The following is a 15,626-nucleotide window of genomic DNA, read 5'->3' on the forward strand; positions in this document are numbered from 1 at the left end:
AGCCATCTTGAGGAAGAAGGCTGATGTACTTCTCCATGCTGCCACTTCTTTCTGATGCTTCACACTCACTCTGTCTCTGCTATTATACCCATCTCCCACAAAAGCTCATGTTCTACCATTCACACTGTGCATGCAACATCTTCCCTCACTCACAGCATCCATCCCAATCTGCAACACCACTAACCCCGCGCACACGCTGTGCAGCCTACTCACTCAGGCAGACTTTTTTTTAATATAGAATCCCTACAGTGTAGAAACAGACCCTTCAGCCCAACAAATCCACACTGACCTGCTCCTGTTCCAATTTTCCATGTTTCTGTGCAAAACAGTCAAGGATTATAGGTAAAAAAGCAGAAAAGTGGAGTTGAGGATTTTCAATTCATCTCGTTGAATGGCAGAGCAGGCTCGATGAGCAGAAGCACTAAAAAGAGACCCTTGGAATGCATTCCTTTCCAGCAACTTTATGGTGTAAAGGCGGCAATTGATGATATTTGGGCCTGAGCTGTTCACAACATTCATCAGTAATTTGGACACAAGGACAAAATATAATATTTTGAAATCTGTGGAAAGAATGTTGTGGAAATGTTTGTTATGAAAAAGGTGTATAGCAGTTTCACTAATCTCACTATCCTCCATATCCTTCTCCTGGGTGAATAGCAACACAAAGTCTTCATTTAGGATTTCACCCACATCCTCTACCTCCAAGCACAAGTTCCCTTGTTATCCTTGAGTGGTATCATATTTCAGGTAAAATATGATTGCAGTAGAGAAAATGTAACAAAGATTCACCATACATGTTCCCGGAAAAACAGGACTGGGTTGTAAAAAGACATTGGGCAAACTTAGCCTGTATTTTTTAGATTTTTGAAGAATAAGAATTGATCTCTTGAAACTTGCAAAGATACTTAAAGGAATAAATGGGGTATATGCACCTATGAGGTTCCCTCTTGTGGGGCGCTTAGATCCAGGATCCACTATTTAAAATAAAGGGAGTAAGACTTCAATACGAGATGAAAAGAAATAGCTTCACTCAGAGCAGTGTAAACCTTTGAAATTCTCTATTTCAGGGTGTTGTGTAAGCTCAGTTTTTGAACATGTTTAAAATAAAGATTAATATATTTCTGACTACTCGTGGCTATGGGTTATGGGGATGGAGTGAGTAATAGGAAATAGGTTCATTTAGTCATGATCGCACTAAATGGTGTTACAGGCTACTCCTGCTCTTATGTTCCTGACAAAGACTTAGAAAAAAAACTAATAGAGGATACATAGAGTAGGAGGCAAAGCCAGAAATATACAAGACATTGTGTTTAGGTTCCAGAAGGTATATGATGAAGTTCCTCTTCAAAGATAATTGAAAAAATAAAAACTGATGATGTTGGAAGTAGTGCATAGGCACGAACAAAAGATTGGATGCCTAACAGGAAGCAGGGAAAAGGAATAAGTGGGTCTTTTTTGGGTTGGAAAGATGCAATGAGTGCTGTAGTTCAGAACAGTACAGTACAGAGGCAGACCTTTTGGCTCACTGAGACTGCACTGGCGCATGATGCCTTTCTAAACTAAAAGACATTTTCCTCTATGTGGTTTGTAATCCTGTAATCCCTGCCTTTTAAAAATTTACTAGTGGCCAGCATGTATTGCCCGACCCTAGTTGCCTGAGATGTGGAAGGATCTGGATGTCATCGTGTATGAATCACAAAATGTTAATATGCAGATAGAGAAAGTAAATAAGAAAGCTAAGAGAATGTTATCGATTATTGTGAGTGTAATGGAATAGAAAAATCAGAAGATTATGCTTTAATTATACAAAGCACTGGTGAAATTACATTTGGAGTAACTGACCTTTTTTAACTGATTTCTCCACCTGTATTGACACTTTCAATGATCTGTGCACAAGTGAACCAGGGTAGCACTGCTCTCTGGCAGCCCCTTAAGAACTGTACCCTTATTTTGTATTATCTGTCCATTTTCTTCCTTCTCATTGAACTTATCTGCCACTTATATGCCCATTTCACGATCTTGCAATTTATTTATTCAAAAATACAGGGAGGGAAAAAAAGTAAAAGTTCAACCCAGAATACTTCTTTTTAATTTATCCTGCTGAAATGGACAACTTCACATTTTCAACACATTGTACTCAATTTTCACTTCACCCGATGAAGAAGCTGTGCTCTGAAAGCTTTTGATTTTAAATAAACCTGTTGGACTGTATGTGACTTCTGACAATTTTCCAGATCATTGCTCACTCACTCAAAATCTTTTTGTAGTCTCCATATGTCCTCTTCCCAATTTATTTTCCTCACTATTTTTGAACCATAAAGCAAATTTGGCAACCATATCTTCCATTCCTTCATCCGAGTCATTGATAAAAAATTGGAGGTAGCAAGAACTGCAGATGCTGGTGTCAGATTCAATATAGTGTGGAGCTGGAGGAACGTAGCAGGTCAGGCAGCATCAGAGGAGCAGGAAAGTCAGTATTTCAGGTTTATACCCTTCATCAGGACTGCGGAGAGGGAAAGGAGCTTGGAAATAATTGGGGGAAGTAGGTGTAAGGTAGAAGGGATGGTGATAGGTAGATGCAGCCAGGGGTTAATGGAGATTGATCAGTGGGCAGGGTGATGCGGATAGGTGGGAAAGAAGATGGACAAGTAGAATCAGATCAAGGAGGCCGGGTTGAGAGGGAGGGTTGGATTTGGGCTGAGACCGGGATGGGGAGATTTTGAAACTGGTAAATTCTATGTTGAGGCCATCGGGCTGTAGGCTCCCAAGGTGGAATATGAGGTGTGAGGCGTTGTGCCTCCAGTTTGGCATGTGGTGTAATTGTGACAGTGGAGGAGGCACAGGATGGACATGTCACCCAGGGACTGGGAGGGGAAGTTAAGCAGGTTGGAAAACAGAAGGTATTGTTGATCATAGTGTACAGAGCTCAGATGTTCTACGGATCAGTCAACAAGTCTGCACTTGGTTTCACTGGTATAGAGGAGACCATATAGGGAGCAATGGATGTAGTTGACCAGGCTGGAGAATGTACAGGTTAATCCCTGTCAGATATGAAAAGATTGTCTAGGGCCTTGATTGGAGGTGAGACAGGGAGGTGTTAGGGCAGCAGTAGCACCTCCTGTGGTTGCAGTGAAAGGTGCTGTGAGTGGTGGGGTTGGTGGCGAGTGTGGAGTGGAGGTGTGAAGTGAACAGTACCTATGAAAAGCAGATTAAATGTGCACAGTTGAGGTGCCAGCAACACTCATTCTGCCAAACAGACAAGGGCTGATTTATGACTACTCTCTGCCTCTTGTTAACCAGTCAATCTAGCCATGCCAATGTGATACCTTCTACACAGAAGTTTTAATTTTCTGCAATAAATATTGATGGGGCACCTTGTGAAATGCTTTCCAGAGATCAAAGAACAGTACAACCTCTGGCTCTCCTTCGTACAAAGCAAGTTGCTTTGTCAAAAAATTCTAATATGTTTATTAACCATGATTTTCTATCACAGAACAATGTTGACTTTGCCTGATTACTTTAAACTTATGTAAACACCCTGCCATAACTTTTTTAAGAGTAGCTTCAGACAGACATTCTCCCCATGACAGACCTCTGGTTTTCTGCATTCTGTCTCCCCCTCTTTTTGCATAAAGGAGTCACAAGTTGGTGAAATTGTCATGTAGGAGGCAGATAATGTTCAATAAGGAAAAGTGAGAGATGATGCATTTTGGTCAGAAAAAAATGGACAGACAACATAAAGTAAAGGGTACACTTCTTATTGCAATGCCAGAGCTTGTGTATAGGAATTGGGATATCATGTTGACGTTGCACAGGACGTTGGTATGCAGTCTGATCATCTGCTATCGGAAGGAAATTATTAAACTACAGAGGGATTGGAAAAGGTTTACCAGGATGTTGCTGGGAATGGAGGGTTTGAGTTATAAAAATAGGTTGGATAAGTTGGGATTTTTTTCACTGAAGCATAGGAGGTTGAGGGGCGATCTTACAAAAGTTTATAAAATCATGAGGTGCACAGATGAGGTGAAGAGCAAAGGTCTTTTCCCTAAACTGGACAGGCTTGAAACTAGGAGACATATTTATAAGGTGAGAGGAGAAAGATTTAAGAAGGACATGAGGGGCTGAGATAACAAGGTGTGGAGCTGAATGAACACAGCAGGCCAAGCAGCATCTTAGGAGCAGGAAAGGAGATGGGATGAGATTAGTAGGTAGGAAATGGAGATGCGGCTTGAGGTGGGAGCAGGGATAGGTGAGAGTAAGAACAGACTATGAGGGGCAATGTTTTTACACAGAGAGCGGTTCGTGTGTGGAATGAACCAAAGAAGTGTTGGATGCAGGTACAATTAGAGTGTTTAAAAGACATTTGGACAAGTACATGAATAAGAAAGGTTAGGAGGGATATGGGTCAAACACAGGTGAGAGGGCTAGTTTACTTTGGGAACATGGTCGGCATGGACTAGCTGGACCAAAGGGTTTGTTTCCCTGCTGTATGACTCAATGACTCGATAAATATATCACAGGCAGAGAGAGCAGTTACTAGACTACTTGGCTTTAATTATTGGAACATATAGTACAAGGCCAAGGAAGTAATGCTGAACTTATGCAGGACACTGGTTAAACCTCAGCTAGAGAACTGTGTACAGTTCTGGGTGCCGCATGCCAAAGGAAAGATGTGATGGTACAGGAGAGAATTCAGAAGAATTTTACGAGTATAATTCCTTGGATGAGAAACTTCAGTTGTGAGGATAATTTGAGAGGTTGAATCTGATTTTCTTGGAGATAAGAAGGCTAAGAGAAGATATCATGGAAGTTTTCACAAACATGAGAATTCTAATACAGCAGACGTAGAAGGGATTTATTCAGTTAATAGTTTAAGTCAGTTTGTTCACTGTTAGAGTTAGATAAATAAATTGTTACTTATTGATTTTAAAATGTGTGTCAGGGATTTATTTTATTTAATCATTTGAAGTTGCTGAAAACAGGTTACACCACTTCTCACACACCTTTCACAGATTATAAAGCAAGCTATGCCTCTTTGGGTGTTTCAGCTTTAGTTCTCAGAGCGGAGTCAGCCTTTGCTTCATAACAGATTGGGGGCTTATCCCAGATTTGGACAGGTTTGAACAGATTTAGGGTATGAAAGGTCCCAGCAGATTTAAACAGACTTGGGGACTAGTGTCCTAGACCTTTGAATAAAACTTAAGTGAGAAGTGGAAAATCTGTGTAATTTCGGTTGCTTGTTGTTGGTTACATCAAAAGTGGGGAAATGTCTCTTAACATTGTGAAAGAGGTTCTGGCGGTCGAAGATGCTTCCCAAATTTGCCAAGCAAGTTTAGAAAGACAGAAAAAAATGATACTTTTAGAATTAGCAGTCAGGCTAAAATTGTGGTTAACTAAGGATAATAAGAAGATTGTAATTGTAACTGAGTTAGTCAAGCATTTCGATATATCAGTGAAATAAACAAGTGCAGTGGAGTTAGAAGAAATGAAATTGCAAATGAGAAAATTGCAGATAGAGGACAAAGAAAGGGAACGAAGGTTCCCAGCTAACAAAAAGAAAAGGAAAAAGCCACTCTGGCAGAAGAAAAAGGAATTGAGTGGACAGCCATGGCAAAAGCAAAGGAAAGAATGTTTGAATTGGAAAAGATGAAGTTAGAACTTAAAGGCAAAAGACTCCAAACAACAGAAGTAAAAGTACAAGGTAGAAGTGATCATAGTATCATAGAATCCCTATAGTGTAGAAACAGGCCATTCAGCCCAACAAGTCCATACCGTCCCTCTGAAGAGCATCCCACCCAGACCCATCCCCCTGAATTCTCCCTGTAACCCTGCATTTCACATGGCTAATCCACCTAACTTAACACATCACTGTACACTGTGGGCAATTTAGCATGGCCAATCTACCTAATCTGCACATCTTTGAACTGTGGGAAGAAACCGGAGCATCTGGCAGAAACCCTCGCAGTCACAGGAGCAATGTGCAAATTCCACGCAGCCAGTTGCCCAAGGGTGGAATCGAACTCAGGTCCCTGGTGCTGACGAAGAGAAATTTCATCATAGCCAGCAGCCTGGTAGGATGTTATCAAATATGCCCAAACATGACCAAAATTCGATGAAAAAGATGTAGAAGCCTTTTCATTTCCTTTGAGAAATTGACTAAACTGATGAACTGGCCAGATACTGTGTGGATAATGTTAATTCAGACCTAGTTGGCAGTCAGGGCTAGTGAGGTGTTTGCAGCACTGTCAGAGCAGGTATCGAGACAATATGAAGAAGTAAAACAGGCTGTTTTGAGTGCATACAAAATGGTACCAGAAGCATATAGACTTCAGTTCAGAAATGCAAGAAAGGAACTTGGTCAGACTTACTTTGAGTTTTAAAGAAATGAACAGATCAACTTCAATAGATGGGTGAGAACATTAAAGATAGAAAAGCGGCCCCCAAGCCTCTGCTTGGTTTCCACAATGTAGAGGAAGCTGTACCCGTTGTGGCTCCCTCGACATTGGGGAAACCGAGCAGAGGCTTGGGGGCCACTTTGCAGAACACCTCCGCTCGGTTTGCAACAAACAACTGCACCTCCCAGTCGTGAACCATTTCAACTCACCCACTCATTCCTGAGATGACATGTCCATCCTGGGCCTCCTGCAGTGCCACAATGATGCCACCCGAAGGTTGCAGGAACAGCAACTCATATTCCGCTTGGGAACCCTGCAGCCCAATGGTATCAATGTGGACTTCACCAGCTTCAAAATCCCTCCTCCCCCCACTGCATCCCAAAATCAGCTCAGCCCATCCCTGCCTCCCTAATCTGTTCCTCCTCTAACATATCGGTCAAGCCACACCTCTATTTCCTACCTACTAACCTCATCCCGCCCCCTTGACCTGTCTGTCCTCCCCGGACTGACCTATCCGCTCCCTACCTCCCCACCTAGACTCTCCTCTACATCTATCTTCTCTTCCATCCACCTTCGATCCTCCTCTCCCTCTCTTCCTATTTATTTCAGAACCCTCTCCCCATCCCCCTTTTCTGATGAAGGGTCTAGGCCTGAAACATCAGCTTTTGTGCTCCTGAGATACTACTTGGCCTGCTGCGTTCATTCAGCTCCACACTTTGGTATCTTGGATTCTCCAGCATCTGCAGTTCCCATTATCTCTTATAGCTGAATCACAGATGGGAATGATGTCCATTATAGTGGAAAAGCCAAAAGAAAATCAGGGAACTGAGGAGTTAAAAGAAAAAAAAGATTTCCGGATTGTGTGTTGACAAAATCCCGCAGCCATAAGTTGAAACCAGAAGGGAAAACAAAAGATAAAGATGAAGGAGTTGAGGTCCAGTCAGCTGACACTCTAATGAGATAGTAAAGGAGAAACCAAAGCTAGTAGAGGATCAAGTAGAGGCGTTTTGTTCTGAAAGATTAATGGTGTTTCAACAAGAAGTTGAGATGATAAAGAATTTATATCATGAAGCCTACTCAGAAAAGGAATCAGAATGTATTCCAGAATGTAATTACCTTAAGGATAAAATCTTAAGGCTGAAATGGAAGCTTTGACAAGTCAGTGCAGAGGAGAAATGGGTGGAAGTTCACAAATCGTGTTAATGGTAGGATAAAGACAGAAAGTATTGCAGGTGGCACACAAATTACCAATAGGAGTCATCTAGGAGCAAAGAAGACTCGGGCTGAAATGCAGAAGTATTTGTATTGGCCTGAATTACATAAAGATGTGGTTGAATTTTGCCGTACGTCTCATACATGTCAGATGGTAGGAAAGGCACAAGCAGTGAAAAAACAGTGTCTTTGATGCCATTTCCTGCATTGGAAGAACCTTTCATGCAGGTTATAATTGATCATGTAAATCCCCTCCATAAAACTAAAAGTGGGAACCAGCATTTGCTAACCATTATGATCAGAGATAGTGCATGCAACGCATCATACTCCGACACTTCTGCCATCTGCAATCTGACCCAACCACCAAAGACTTTTTTCCATCCCCACCCTAGTCTGCGTTCCAGAGAGACCACTCCCTCCGGGACTCCCTTGTCCGGTCCACACTTCCCTCCAACCCCACCATACCCGGCACTTTCCCCTGCAACCGCAGGAAGTGCTACACTTGCCCCCACACCTCCTCCCTCACCCCTATCCCAGGCCCCAAGATGACTTTCCACATTAAGCAGAGGTTCACATGCACATCTGCCAATGTGGTATACTGCATCCACTGTACCCGCTGTGGCTTCCTCTACATTGGGGAAACCAAGCGGAGGCTTGGGGACCGCTTTGCAGAACACCTCCGCTCAGTTCACAACAAACAACTGCACCTCCCAGTCTCAAACCATTTCCACTCCCCCTCCCATTCTTTAGATGACATGTCCATCATGGGCCTCCTGCAGTGCTACAATGATGCCACCCGAAGGTTGCAGGAACAGCAACTCATATTCCGCCTGGGAACCCTGCAGCCTAATGGTATCAATGTGGACTTCACCAGTTTCAAAATCTCCCCTTCCCCAACTGCATCCCTAAACCAAGATAATAAAATGTGAGGCTGGATGAACACAGCAGGCCAAGCAGCATCTCAGGAGCACAAAAGCTGACGTTTCGGGCCTAGACCCTCTCTGATGAAGGGTCTAGGCCCGAAACGTCAGCTTTTGTGCTCCTGAGATGCTGCTTGGCCTGCTGTGTTCATCCAGCCTCACATTTTATTATCTTGGAATCTCCAGCATCTGCAGTTCCCATTATCTCTGCATCCCTAAACCAGCCCAGTTTGTCCCCTCCCCCCACTGCAGCACACAACCAGCCCAGCTCTTCCCCCCCACCCACTGCATCCCAAAACCAGTCCAACCTGTCTCTGCCTCCCTAACCGGTTCTTCCTCTCACCCATCCCTTCCTCCCACCCCAAACCGCACCCCCATCTACCTACTAACCTCATCCCAACTCCTTGACCTGTCCGTCTTCCCTGGACTGACCTATCCCCTCCCTACCTCCCCACCTATACTCTCTCCACCTATCTTCTTTACTCTCCATCTTCGGTCCGCCTCCCCCTCTCTCCCTATTTATTCCAGTTCCCTCTCCCCATCCCCCTCTCTGATGAAGGGTCTAGACCTGAAACGTCAGCTCTGAATGATCAACTCAGTTTACTCCATTCAAATTGATATTTGGACACAAAGTAAAACGGCCTTTAAAATTAGTAAGGAAAGGTTGGTAGGTCCGAAGTCAGACATCTCACGGTTGGATTATGCATCTGAGATGACAGAAAGATTAAATACAGTGGGTGAATTAGCTAGGTAACATTTGTAGGTGGCAGAGCACCTACTGAAGCAAGAAGCAGATAAGAAATCTAAAATTCTAACTTTTGCCCCAGGGATAATGTATTGGTGCTGTTACCAGTGGTAGGAGATCCCTTCAAGCAAGCTTTAGTGGTTGCTTTCAGAGTGAGAAGAAATTGAGCCAGGTGAATTATCTGGTAAAGATGCCAGATAGGAAAAAAAAATTATGTCATGTGAATGTGCTGAAACCTTGCTATGACAGGGAAAGGGAATCGAAGAAACAGGTATTTGTTCTGCCACTCAGAGTGGGGCATTAAATTCAGATGATTTGGATACCTCAGAATAAATTGAATAATGAGGAAGTCCTTAAGGAAACCAAGCGGAGGCTTTGGGACCGTTTTGCAGAGCACCTATGCTCGGTTCACAATAAACAGCTGCACCTCCCGGTCGCGAACCATTTAAACTCCCCCTCCCATTCCTCAGACGACATGTCAGTCCTGGGCCTCCTGCAGTGCCACAATGATGCCACCTGTAGGTTGCAGGAACAGCAACTCAGACTCCGCCTCCCTAACCTGCTCTTCCTCTCACTTATCCCTTCCTCCCACCTCAAGCCACACCTCCATTTCCTACGTACTAACCTCATTCCGCCCCCTTGACCTGCCCGTCCTCCCCGGACTGACCTATCCCCTCCCTACCTCCCCACCTATACTCTCCTCTACTGGGTCCAACCCCACCTCTTTGACTTGTCTGTCTCCTCTCCACCTATCTTCTCCTCAATCCATCTTCGATCCGCCTCCCCTTCTCTCCTTATTTATTTCAGAGCCCTCTTCCCCATCCCTCCTTTATGATGAAGGGTTTAGGCCCAAAATGTCAGCTTTTGTGGTCCTAAGATGCTGCTTGGCCTGCTGTGTTCATCCAGCTCCACACTTTGTTATCTAGGCACAGAAGGTAGTGGATGCGATTCTCCAAGAAAAAAGTCATAAATCTGTGTCAATGCTAGTGGAATTCAATCGTGTTAGTTACCAAACCTGATGGTACTCAACAATTCTACTTTGGTTGCCAGAAGGTCATCGCTGTGACCAAGTCTGACTTATGCCCGATTCCAAGGGTGGAGGATGATATGTGAAAAGTAGGACAAGCCACTTACATCACAAAGTAGGACCTGCTTTGCAGTTACAGGCAAGTACTTTTGTCAGAGAGAGCAAAACAAGGTGTCTGCTTTTGCAGCCCCACATGGCCTCTATCAACTTAAAGTAATGCCCCTTTGGAATCAAAAACTTTCTAACCACTTTTCAAAGCCTTATGAACAAGAGTTGTTGCAGGATTGACTAATTGTGGCATCTACTTAGATGACTTAGTGATCTTTAGCAATTCATGGAAAGATCACATGGAGCATTTGGTCGAGTTCTTTGAATGACTACAGAAGGCAAAGTTTGTAATAAACTTGGCAAAAATAGAATATGCAAAGGCGAAAGTAACATTCTCAGGGCACAACATCGGATATAGACCAATTGACACCCAGGAATCGTAAGGTGAAGGCCATAGAGGAATTTCCAAGACTATCCTCGAAGAAGGAAGTGCTATGATTTTAGGATTGAGCGGATTCTACAGGAAATTTGAATCAAGCTGTAGCAGCATGATTGCACCGCTGATGGATTTGTTAAAAAGGAACGTGAAATTTCAGTGGACGCAATAATGCCTAGTGACATTTGAGCATTTAAAAGCAATGTTAACCACCGCACCAGTTTTAGCCACGCCAAATTTTTTGAAACCGTTCCACGTCGCCATTGACATAAGCGATGTAGGTGTTGGAGTTGTGTTGTTACAGGAGAATGGTTGTGGAATTGAAAGGCCACTTGGTTATTTTTCAAAATAACTCAATATCCACCAGAAAAAAATTCAACCATTGGAAAAGGGTTACTGAGTTGGCAATGGCCTTACAATATCTTAATGTTTGCATGGCAAGCAATGCACTAGAGACGATTGTGTATCCCGATCCTTTGACATTTCTGGAAAGATTTAAGGACAAGAACACCAGATTATTTCATTGGAGTCTCATGTTACAAGCAATTAATTTACAGATTGTACATGTTGCAGGTCATGGAAATGTTATTGCGGATGCTTTATCGCAAATTTAAAAGAAAAATGTTTGTATAAGATAGAAACTGTAGTATTCAATGTTGTATGTATTATATATTTATAGAACTAGTATAAAATGCGTAACTCTAGATTAATGAGCTATGGATCTCATAATGTAATGGAGTTAAAATTTTTAAAAGAAAAATGAAACCAACTTTTCATAATGATGGTTCATCTTTTCTTAGTGGGATGTTGTAAAGTTGAGTAGAGTACTTATGCATTGCGAGGCAGAAAGGTAGAATTTGGTGTGTATAAAATGCTGGGAGGTGAAGTATTGCATGCTCCCTTTAAAAGATCATGTGCTTTCTCTATGCTTAGAGATTTAAAATGGATGTCTGAAAGCAGTAGCATAAAAGTTTGCAAGTGCACAGAGAGCACCCGAATTGAAACATTTGTATTAAAAGGCTGTACAGTTAGCAGGCCTATCACTGGTTTTTACCAAGATAACAAACTTTTGAATTGAGCCAATCATTTTGTACCAGGCACTTAGATACCAAAACGAACAATTAAATTTAAAGCTGATCGTTTTGACAACAAAGGATCAATGCTATTGTAAGAAATTGATATGTCATCGAGGGTATTAAAGAAGGCAGCAGTTGGGAAAAAACCCACAACCGACTGCCATCTGCTACAGCTAACATTTCCCAGCTCTCAAGAGAGAATTGTTGGCTCCCACAGCCTCCTCTATGACTTAGAGAAAGCACCATCTAAATAACAATGGCACCAACAGCAGAACTAGTTAATATTCCTGACAGAAGAATTGATGGAGATAAGGATGAATGTTGTTTCCTCCCAAACCGAAGAAACAAAAATAAAATCACAACATCAGACACATTCATACAAACAAGTCATAAGTTTAAAGGGGATCGTGTCTGATACAGACAGAAAGAATAAAGGTTATGCAGTTTAAATCTCATTGGAAAGCATTAATGAGATTAGACAAAACCAGTGTCGGTTTATGAAACGCAAATCATGATTAATGAAACAACTGGATCTTTTTGAGGATGTAACTAGTAGAGTGGTTAAGAGAGAATCACATGGATGTTGTATATTTGAATTTTAAGAAAGTTTTTGAGAAGGTTCCTCATAAGAGATTAATAGACAAAGTTAAAGCACATGGAATTGGGGATAATATATTGGCATGGATTGAGTAGAAATAAATGTGATCTTTTCTGAGTGGCAGAAAGTGACTCGTGTAATCAGTACTCAGGCTGTAGTATATATGATATGTACGTAAATGACCTCGATTAAGGAACCAAATGCAACATTTCCAAGTTTGCTGATTATGCAAAACTGGGCGGGATTGTGAGTTGTGAAGAGGATGCATTGAGGTTTCAATGTAATTCAGATAAGGTGAGTCAACGGGAAAATACAGCAGTACAATGTGAAGTTACACATTTCCGTATGGAAGACTGTAAAGCTGTGTATTAATTAATTGATGATATATTGGCAAATGTGGATGTACAAATGTCAAAGGTGTACAATCTCCTTGTACACCAGTCAATAAAACTAGGCAGGCAGGTGTAGCAAGAAATAAGGAAGGAAAATAGTATATTGACTGTATCACAAAACTAATACTTGGATGGCAGGACTATCCTGTGAGGAGAGTTTTGTCCAACTGGCTCTGCATTCACAAGAGCTTTGAAGAATGAGTCATAGAGCATTACAGTATGGCGACGGACCCTTGAGCCGAATCCATCCATGCCGACCAATTATATTAAACTGAACTGGTCTTATTTGCTTCCACTTGGCCCATATCCTTCTGAACCTTTCCTATCCATGTACCTGTCCAAATGTATTTTAAATGTTGTAATTGGACCTGCCTCCACAACTTCCTCTGGCAGCTCAATCCAAACACAAATAGCAGATTTTCATGTGAAAAAGTTGCCCCTCAGCTCTCTCTTAAATCTTTTGCCCCTCAGCGTAAACATATGCCCTCTGGTTTTAGACTCCCCTACCCTTGGAAAAGTACTTTGGCTATTCACCTTATCTATGTTCCTAATGTTTTTTACAAACCTCTACAAGATCACCCTTCAGCCTTCAACTCTCTGGGGGAAGAAAAGTCCCGGCCTATCCAGCCTCTGCTTATAGCTCAAACCCTCCAATCCCAGTAACATGCTTGTAAATTTTTCTGTACCCCTTCTAGTTTGACAACATCCTTCCGATAGCAGGATGGTCAGAATTATGCACAGTATTCTAAAAGTGGATTCACCAATGTCCTGTACAGCTGCAACATGATATCCCAACTCAATGCTTTGACCAATGATGTCAAGCCTTCTTCACCATCCTGTCTACCTGCAACACCACTTTCAAGGAACTATGAATGTACTCTGTAAGGTCCTTCTGTTCAATCAAATTTCCTAGGGTTCTATCATTAACTATATATGTCCTATCTTGCTTTGCCTTACCAAAATGCAACTCTTCACAATTATCTAAATTAAACTCCATCTGCCACTTTTTGGCCTTGGCCCTTCTGATCAGGATCTCATTGTACTCTTAGATAACCTTCTTCATCGTCAACTATACCACTAATTTTGATTCATCTGCAAATTACTAACCATACATTCTATATTCCTACCCAAATTGTTGATAAAAAGTAATCGCTAAACAACAGTGGACCCAGAATAGATCCTTGTAGCACATTGCTGGTCATTGACCTCCAGTTTAAATAATCCTCTACCACCACACTTTGTCTTCTACTATCAAGTCAATTTTGTATCCAATTAGCTTTCTCTCCCTGGATCCCATGTGATCTAACCTTATTAAGTAGTCTATCATATGGGACCTTATTGAAGGACTTATTAGGATCTGATTGAAATATATAAAATTCACTGCAATCAATCTACCATTTGCTTTTCAGCAACTGGCCTTTGGAATATCCATTGAAATGAAATCACATTATTTTCTTTACACAGTTTTCAGCTCAATCTTTTCTCCTTTATAACTTTGATGTCCTTCTGTCTATTACTAAAATCAGTACCTCTTCCATCCACAAATATTCTATTTTTCTTTTCTCTTAGTTGTCACATACCCAATTCTTATTCTTTATTTGTCCATCCCTTGGAAGTTCAACTCTTTTCAAACTCAGTTTTAACAGAAAATGGAATTTTTAAGGATGAAGATATTGGGCCATAGGGATTTCTCAGCCTTTAATCCCATCAATTTCTCCATTACCATTTCTCTACTCATACTGATTTCCTTCAGTCCCTCTCTTTAATTATACCATTTCATTTCCCAACATTTTTGGGATGCAAATAATCGAAACCATTGTGCAAAATAATGTAAACAGGGCTAAAAATGTTAAGAAGACAAGATTAAGGCCCTATGTCTGAATGTGTGGAGGTTTTGCAATAAAGTGGATGAATTATTTGTACAAATAGGTATGAACAGATTTGATATAGTTGGGATTATAGAGACATAGCTGCAGGGTGACCAGGGATGGGAACTGAATATCCAGGGACATTGAATTTTTATGAAGAATAGAAAGAGGAGAAAAGGATTGTGGTAGTATTGCGAGTTAAAGAGGAAATTACTGCAATAGTGAGGAAGGATGTTACCTCTGGTGAAGTGCCCTCCATTGTGAAGACAGAAACAAAATATGTCTTTAATTGGTCTCCCATTTCTTAATTCCATGTTATGACTTCCTGATTGTGAGGGACCCACATTTGCTTCACTAACATGTTTTTCTTCACATACCTATGTATGTTTTACAATCAGTTTATTTATTCCCCACAAATTTACTCTTATATTCTATTGCTCCCCTCTTATTCAATCATTTTCTGCTACTTTGCTGAATTCTAAACTGCTCCCATTTGTCAGGTCAGCTGCTTTTTTTGGCCAATTTGTACAGTCCTTCCTTAGATTTAACGTTACCACTAATTTCCCATGTTAGCCATGTTAGCCATGGGTGGGCCATTTTTCCCAATTTTAGTGCCAGTCAGGAATGATTGCAATTCATCTGTACATTCTTTTAATGTTTACCATTCTGAGCCATTGTGACCTCCAATTTATCAGCCAGCTAGCATGTTTTACCATGGTAAATTTCTATTAGGTTAGATTCAAGAACCTAGTCTCAGAGTCAACCACATTGACATCACTGCCCATTTTAATGAGGAATTCTATTATATTATGGTCATTCTTCATCAAGGGCCTCATGTAGCCAGATTGCCAATTATTCCTTTCTCATTACACAATATCCAGAGTGGCCTGTCCTCTAGTTGGTTTCTCA

The sequence above is a fragment of the Stegostoma tigrinum genome, chromosome 12 (assembly GCF_030684315.1).
Source record: "Stegostoma tigrinum isolate sSteTig4 chromosome 12, sSteTig4.hap1, whole genome shotgun sequence".
NCBI lineage: Eukaryota > Metazoa > Chordata > Chondrichthyes > Orectolobiformes > Stegostomatidae > Stegostoma > Stegostoma tigrinum.